Source organism: Cuculus canorus, chromosome 2 (assembly GCF_017976375.1).
Source record: "Cuculus canorus isolate bCucCan1 chromosome 2, bCucCan1.pri, whole genome shotgun sequence".
Lineage (NCBI taxonomy): Eukaryota > Metazoa > Chordata > Aves > Cuculiformes > Cuculidae > Cuculus > Cuculus canorus.
The window spans coordinates 97,166,815-97,175,146 of record NC_071402.1 but is presented as its reverse complement, the minus strand read 5'-3'; positions in this window follow the sequence as shown (position 1 = coordinate 97,175,146).

Here is an 8,332-nt window from a genome sequence, read left to right as displayed (position 1 = left end):
CTGGGTTGGAACCATCTGCAGCTTCAATACAGGATAGGGAATGATGTGGTTGAGATCAGCCCTGTGGAGAAGGGTTTGGGGATGCTGGTTGATGAGAAGCTCAACATGAGCCAGCAGTGTGCACTCGCAGTCCAGAGGTCAACCGTATCCTGAGCTACATCAAAAGAAGCGTGGCCAGCAGGTTGAGGGAAGTGATTCTCCCCCTCTACTCTGCTCTCGTGAGTCCCCACCTGGAGTACTGTATCTAGTTCTGGAATTCCCAACATAAAAAGGGTATGAAACTGTTGGAACGGGTCCAGATGAGGGCCATGAAGATGATCAGAGGGCTGGAGTACCTCTGCTATGAGAACAGACTGAGAGAGCTGAGTTTGTTCAGCCTGCAGAAGAAAGGGCTCCAGGGAGACCTTATAGTAGCCTTCCAGAACAAGAAGGGGACAGAACAAGAAAGCCAGGAGGGACTTTTTACAAAGGTGTGTAGTGACAGGACAAGGGGGATGGCTTTAAATTGGAAGGGGAAAGATTTAGATTAGACATTAGGAAGAGATTCTTCATACTCAGGGTGGTGAGGCACTGGCACAGGTTGACCGGGCAGGCTGTGGATGTCCCCTCCCTGAAGGTGTTCTAGGCCATGTTGGATGGGGCTTTGTGCAGCCTGGTCTAGCAGGAGACGTCCCTGCCCATGGCAGGGGCATTAGAATTGGATGATTTTTAAGGTTGTTTCCAACCCAAACCATTTCATGATTCTATGATTCTGCTCCTCCACTCTGCTCTGGTAAGATCCCATCTGGAGTACTGCATCCATCTCTGGAGCACTGCATCTATCTCTGGAGCTCTTAGCATAGAGAAGACATGGACCTGTTGGAGTGGGTCCAGAGGAGGGCCGCAAACATGATCAGAGGGATGGAACACCTCTCTTATGAAGAAAGGCTGAGAGAGTTGGAGTTGTTCTGCCTGGAGAAGTGAAGGCTCTTGGGAGATTTTATTGTGGCTTTTCAGTAATTAAAGGGGGCTCATAAAAGAGATGGGGATAGACTTAGTAGGGCTTGTAGCGGTAGGACAACAGATGATGTTTTAAACTAGAAGAGGGTAGATTTACACTAGATATAAGGAAGGGATTTTTTACAATGAGGGTGGTGAAACCCTGGCACAGGTTGCCCAGAGAGGGTCAGGTTGGACAGGGCTCTGAGCAATCTGATCTAGTTGAAGACGTCCTTGCTCAATGCAGGGAGGTTGGACTAGATAATCTTTGGAGGTTCCTTCCAATCCAAACAATTCTATAAAGAAATTTACAGTCCTCATCAAATGCATTCATCACTCCTCTAGGAGGAATGTCACAGCAATGTAAGAGTGGTGGTAAATAAACAGTTCAGGAAATTTTGTTGAGCAACAAAGAACTGTACTGTAAAGTGGCATGTATATAACAACCTCAAAATATATTCAAAATCCAGCTGTTTATTACTGACTACAATTTATTGGAGAAAAAAAAGTATTGTCCTGCTCACTGTCAACAAGAAAGCTTTTGAATAAATAACTGGTCTGACTTGTCATGCTTCTAGCAGTCTTAGAACAGCAATGATTTAAAAATTTGCATACATTTCCCAAAATTAATAACATCTAGGTTGTCTCAGTAGCCCCATTAGAGACATATGCTGTTGCCAAAGCAGTGCTTGTTCTCATAGAGTCTCGATGCTCCCAAAAGCAAAGGTCCCCAGGCTGTTCCAAGTCAAGACTCACTGGAGGAATCTAATGGTGCTCTACCCCTTATAGTGCTCAACCTCTTGGGTGGTTACACTTGGGCTGCCCTTGCCACCTTCGCAAAGGCTAATTACAGAAACACAGAAGGGACCTACTGGAGGTGGCTTGCACTTCCTTTAGCTGGTCCACAGCAGAGCTTGCGAGCTGCAGTTTGAGAATTGTCATAGCCAAGTCAGCTGGGAGCATGGAACTTTGGAGTGCCAAGTACATCTGCCCAGCCAAGACACTCAGGGGAGGCTGCTTCCACTAATTGTGGTTTGGAACTGATAGTAGTTTGGAGTACAGAAATTCCCTCAAAATTCTGGGCAAGTTCACTGTGATATCAGATGAAGAGATATTTTCCATATTATAACCTTTTCCCACAATCTCTTCCACTCCTTCTCAAAACAAACTTGTCACAGATCTATGCCACTAACTTTCTTGCCTTTTAACATGGATCCATATGCAGACTCTTCCTGTATTATTCAAATTCCTTCATCCTTAAACTGAATTGTATGTAGAAATTCCAACAGACATAACATGGAATAACCTTTAATTTAAAATAGAAGGGTCAGTAAGGAACATTGGACCCACAGTTCTGCTTATTCCCAGTGACTTTCTATTCACCAAGTCTCTTTGGAGTAGAGCTGGCAAAATGGTAAATACTAATTTGGGCGCAATTAAAATATTTCATAGAAATGTATCCATTTTGTCTAAATTCAGAGGAAATTATATAAAAATAGATATTCTTATAATAGTCAAAATATTTCCATTTGACATTTAAGCTCTTTAGTATAAGTGACATAGGACTGAGGGGGAATCACAAACAATTGTACTTTGTATATATGAAGAGGTCATTCTTTTTCAGGGAGCTCCAAGTATAAACAGACAAGAAAAATAAATGGGCATATAACATCCAAACATAAAACTAGATTGTAATACTTCCACTCACCTTAAAGAATATTTTTTTAATATAAATAATCCCACTGCTGTCAGGACTACTCATGAAATAAAGGACCTTATTTTCCCCAAAAAATATGATGGTCTGGCTTAACTCTATCAAGCTTAGGAAAGGAATATATCCTGTACAGCCTATGATTTGAACATGTTTGATGGCTTTACTTGTTTGCTTCTTTTAGTTTCATCACATCTCCTAAAGATTTCTCTTCATATTTATTTTGGCCAACTTCAGCCAGAAGCCTGAGGTTTCATCCCTTCCTAATCTTTCACAAAGTGATGAGGTACAGCTGTTCAGATCAGTTTTCCAGAGTTTTGCTAGTCCTCCCTCTACAAAGTGTCTTCTGAATGCGATTGAGGAGAAATAATTGGAATTAAATAACTTCAGTGAAATAAGCTATTCTGGATAGCTACAACTCACGATCATCTTACAGAAGGCACAATAAAAAAACCAACCACTTAGTGAGAGAGGGATGGTGAAATTTAGCATTTGCAAGTAATTTTTCAGAGACTCTGGCACCCCCCAATTCATCATAGGTTTAGAGCTGTTCCATAGCTTTTCACATTAACAGACATATATGTTCTGCCTTTAATAGGGTTTTTTAGTCCCAGCCAGTGGCACTTCTGGAGAATGACTGATCTCTTCCAGCAGAATTTTTCTTGCATGGATTTGATGCTTATGACAGCATCAACTTACAGTTCTTTAAACCAAGCGTCCCTCTCTGTGCACTAAACAGAGACAGCTATCTCCAGCCTGCTCACCTGCCTGGCCTGGATGAGAGTGAAATCCACAACAACAATAGTTTAGCTCTTTAAAGCATTCTTTGCACTTGCACATAGCAGGAAGAAATACAAGCAAGTGGTGATGCCATCATGACACCATAACAACTCAAATCTTTGATTCTGCTGGTTTTCTGCCAGTTTCTAAATGAGTGCTGTTTGATAAGGATTTCTGTTCAGTGGGAAGCAGGTATATACATCATCAGTCTATATCACGGGATTCAAGGGCTCTAACATGGCAAACAAGCTATGGTAGCTGACATCCATCATGGAACATAAAGGGCCTTTCACATCCAAATTGCTTTTTGTATCTTGGCCATGACTTCCAGAATCAGCACTTTCAGGGTAAGATTGCAGTTTCACTGCTGTCAGCGGTGAATGGAGCAGACATGTCACCTTTGGTGCTCAAAATCACAGAATTGCTGACCAGATGACAGATTTGGGGGGGATCTTCCACAGTCAGTGCGCCCAGACTCCTGCCCAGCAAAAGGCCAAATTTGAAGTCAGAGCTCGGTCAGCACAAAATCTTGGCTGTACTAGAATAAGAAGAAAAGTGGATTCCTTTGTCTTCCCAGAAGAGGCTTCCAAATTAATGCAACATTTTATTATTTTTTTTACCCCTGTTAAGTAGTCCCAGGTATGAAGAACCTTTTACTCCAAAATCACTCATCCTCTCATTGCAGTACAGCCATCTCCTGAAATAAAATTTCCACAGCATGTTTGTCGCACACCCTAGTGCCCCCAACACTCCTGCAGAAGATGCTTTTTGCTTCCAGCTCTCAGCAACAGAGATCTTGCCTCTTTGCCTGCCTACAGCTGCTTTCCTTTTCAGTCCCTCATGCCCAATGCCTAACTTTTGCCCTTCCTCCCCCTGGGTGCTGCAACATCATCTCAGAGCCTGAACTATCAGCAGATTTATTAGGCTGGTCTCTGCTCTATTCCAAATTCCACTTTCAATATTAATATGTCTCATTAGTGTGCACATGTGGCCAGCTGAGTACCAAAGGAAACACAGAAATCACTCATTACTCCCATTAACTGGCATTTTAAAATTTTACTTCAAGTATAGACATGAGAAGACTAAGGCATTTTATCTGTACCTAAATAAATCGGTGGCAAAATTTGCCAACTCTAATCTATGCAGCATACAGGTCTGTTATCTACTGCAAAATGCAAGATAAAACAAACAGCCCCCCGAAGAAATGTTGTGAAGAAACTCTCCAGTTAAATGTGTAGTGAGAAATACAGCAAGAAAAGGGTTTCCCTAGATGAGGGGAAGGACAAGAGTGTAGAAAACATAGGTTGTGCTTCCTTTTTTGGGAATGGTTCACTGTGGTTTTAAAGAACAAAAATGTGGTGTGTCAGCCCCTGGCAAAGGAAAATGGTAAGTTATACTATTTTCAGCTATAGATCTAAACCTTTGTTTAGTTTGGCTTCTTCCCCAACCAGGTTACTCCTTAACCTCCTGTCCTCAGCAACGCTACTCCCTCTTCCTTTACTGCCAGACAGCACAGCACTTAAAGCAGAAGATATGCTTGGGTAGGTCATGTATTATGGCTCAGAAACAACAGTTCATTTAAAGATACCCGAAACTCAGGTTAAGATCTACCTGCTGCATGCACTTGAGGAATCTCTTCTGACAGTGTTAGGCTGCCTGTGCATACAACACAAAATACTGGGGTTTTCTCATAAGGGCTGCAGAGTGATGCTGTATTTACTCTAACTGAATTTTGAATACCGATTCCACCATCACTGTTACTACAGGTCCCAAAAACTAACACATACTCACAAGCCTGGCAAGCATATTTTTTTTCTTTCTGAAAACTGAACTGCACAGATGAAGTGAATAAGCAAAGAACTGTCACAGGTACTAAGAGTGATAAACATCTGTCTAAATACACGTCATCCATTGCTTATTAAGGGAAGGAAGGAAGGAAGGAAGGAAGGAAGGAAGGAAGGAAGGAAGGAAGGAAGGAAGGAAGGAAGGAAGGAAGGAAGGAAGGAAGGAAGGAAGGAAGGAAGGAAGGAAGGAAGAGGCAAGCTTCTCCTGTGTTATTGTTCTTGCTAGGACTGGTTTCCACAGCTGCTTCTGCAGAGTGCTCTGGTGGCATCTAGGAGGTACAGCATCGTCCACCGACAGCAACAAAGACATGGAGGGGCCTCCACTGCTTCATCAACAGATTAAACCTCAGGAGCATCTTGTCCCATGTGGGACCTCCATGAAGGCTCCACATAGCTGGCATTCCAGACAACTCACATTTGAGACTGCCTCCCACAGAGCCTGCTGTTAGTCAGCTTGTGTGGTGAACACTGGAAACGGGGCAAGGCCTGTGTCAACATATCCATGCAGTGTGCACAGGGCTGCAGCCTCAGACAGGCAACTTGCAATGACCACATCTATGTATCATCTTTTTGTAAAATTCTAGTTCTAGTTTGGCAGCATTTTTCAGGTAGAAATGTGATCTTTTTGGGAGGGAAAAGCTGTCAAAAGAATACATACAGGCTTGACTCCAATGATAGATAAAAAAGATAGCTTTCACAGGACCAGAAATGGTAATTCTGCAAGGTAGATGTGATCCTGCCTTCAGAACAAAATGTCTCATAGTGTCTTTGGGAAGGAAGCCAAAATGCTGATGGATGTGCATCAAGTTACTGTTGAAAAGCAGCAGGGGGGTGGGAAGGGTGAACCTCATCACCAGCTGGATGAGGAGAGGGATGAATTGGATGTCAGAAAGGATAGGGCAAAAAACACCGTTAAAAACACAACTGCCACCATGGGCCACAACCTTGAGTCACCAAAGTTGAGCCCAGCCTATGCTTTGCCTCTTTTACCTGTCCTTCACCTCTAACACATCTTGAATAAACTAAGGACGTGATTGAACTTTCTGAAATCACTGGGCTTAGGCTGCATCCACAACGAGGGGGAACAGAGAGCACAACATTTGATCAGACAGTTTGCTACACTTGTGGTGTAACAGGGTGTACTGAATGGGAAAAAAGATAGCAGCCAGAAGTGTAGATGCTGGAGGGCTGATGATACGGAGCTAGTGCAGTCAGCACCAGGGTGTATAAATAATCTATGATTAAGACTTTAGAGTCTGACAGAAAAAAATCATAGTGGTTATTAATAATTAAGGCCATTCTCAAAGTGCTCTGGAGCGCTATGTGTATTCCCTCAAGGACTATGACAAAGTGCGGCAGCAACACTGTCCTGCACATCTAAGACACTGACTAGCCAATAATCTGCAAGAGACCCGTGCTGGCGCCGGGGTTATCACGTTCCAAAGATAAGGCAGCCACCGAGAGGCTGCTGCTTGCTGTGGTGTGTTTGCCTTTCTGCCTGTCTCCTGCTTCTTCCCTTCAACTGGAGCTGCCTCAGCATGCGGGCACATCTGAAGTGTGACTGACTAGATGTGGCAGGTTCAGCATGCATAGGGTATGTGCAAAGTACCAGGGAGCAGCAACATCACTCTCTAGTGTCAGGGGTACAGCACAGGCAGCCCTGGGTACTGCTGGGGTGCCTCGGTAGCTTCTGGAATGACATAGAGAGGGCAACAAGAAAGGGGTGACTGGCATAGTGTGACCTAAAATGGCACTGTGGCCATGTAGGCACACTTCCCATGGCTGTGTGTCTTTGCTCAGCTCAGTTGAGAAGAGACCCTCATGTCTTAATTGGCTCAGTCAGGCTACCCACTCAGCTCAGCTCACTAAATATGCTTATTCATGAACACTCACTGATGAACTGCAGTGGGACGTGCACATCCCAGCCTGTTATGACTAACGGGTCACACATTACACAAAACAAGGTCCAAAGTCCAGTCTCAGCCTCAGCTGAAATCTGCAGGGCAAATCACATCTTTATATCGTACCCAAACTAAGTTTTCCTCTTCTCCGTCACCCTTTATTAATTTTTCTCTGGTTTTGCTGCTTTACTTGTATTTTAACTACAACTTTTTTAGGACAGAGATAGGTTTTTTTCCCACCACAAAGAGCCATTGTTATTTCAACAGTCAGTTTTTGCTGGTGTGCCCTAACAGCCTCTCACAGCACTGTCATTATCACAAATGCAATGGCATCTCAGGACCCGTATACAGACATAATGAATTTAATAATCTTAACTTCCAAAAAGACAAAGGTTTCCCCACCCACTCACCCTTTTTCTACTGTTTTTCCATTTGCTATCCAAATGTCAGTGTTCATTGTCTGCAAAATGGCTTTTGAACCAATGATTATGGTGTGGCGTATTTCCTTTGAGTGACAGTGCCTGCACAATTACTTTTCTCCAACACACTCAGCAGTCAGCATTAAATATTCTTGGCATGTAGCCTGAACAGCAACACACATACTGAGACCTGCCAGCACTGGAAAGTCCCTAAGTCCCAGGAGCTAAGCTGAATTGCCAGCTATTCTTAACATTTTCTCACTCCACCCAGTTTCTTGGGTCTTCCCACCCACTACAGTCTTACAACTGCCTTTGTGGAGTTTCATAAAACTTCCCCAGACAACTTCGGATGAGTGAAGAGCACTTAAACTCCCCCTTGAATTGACTGACTTCACATGCGAACATGCTTTCCTTGACTTTACAGAAGGAGGCTCAGCTGGATACAGTTTTGCCTCTCTTTATTGCCACTTGGGACTTCTCCCAAATTAGTTTGTCTCTGAGGGAGGAGGATGGGAAATACAATGTTTAAGAAAAAGACAGCAGAAAGGACTCCTGTAACCTATGTAACCTCTCTTTTAAACCAGGGTATGGAGGCAAGTCTTGTGAGATGCTGAGCATCATGAACTTCCATTAGGTACAGATGAAATTAAGGCATTTGTACTAAAGACCGCAGTCTCAGTACTTCTTACTGCTAAGCCC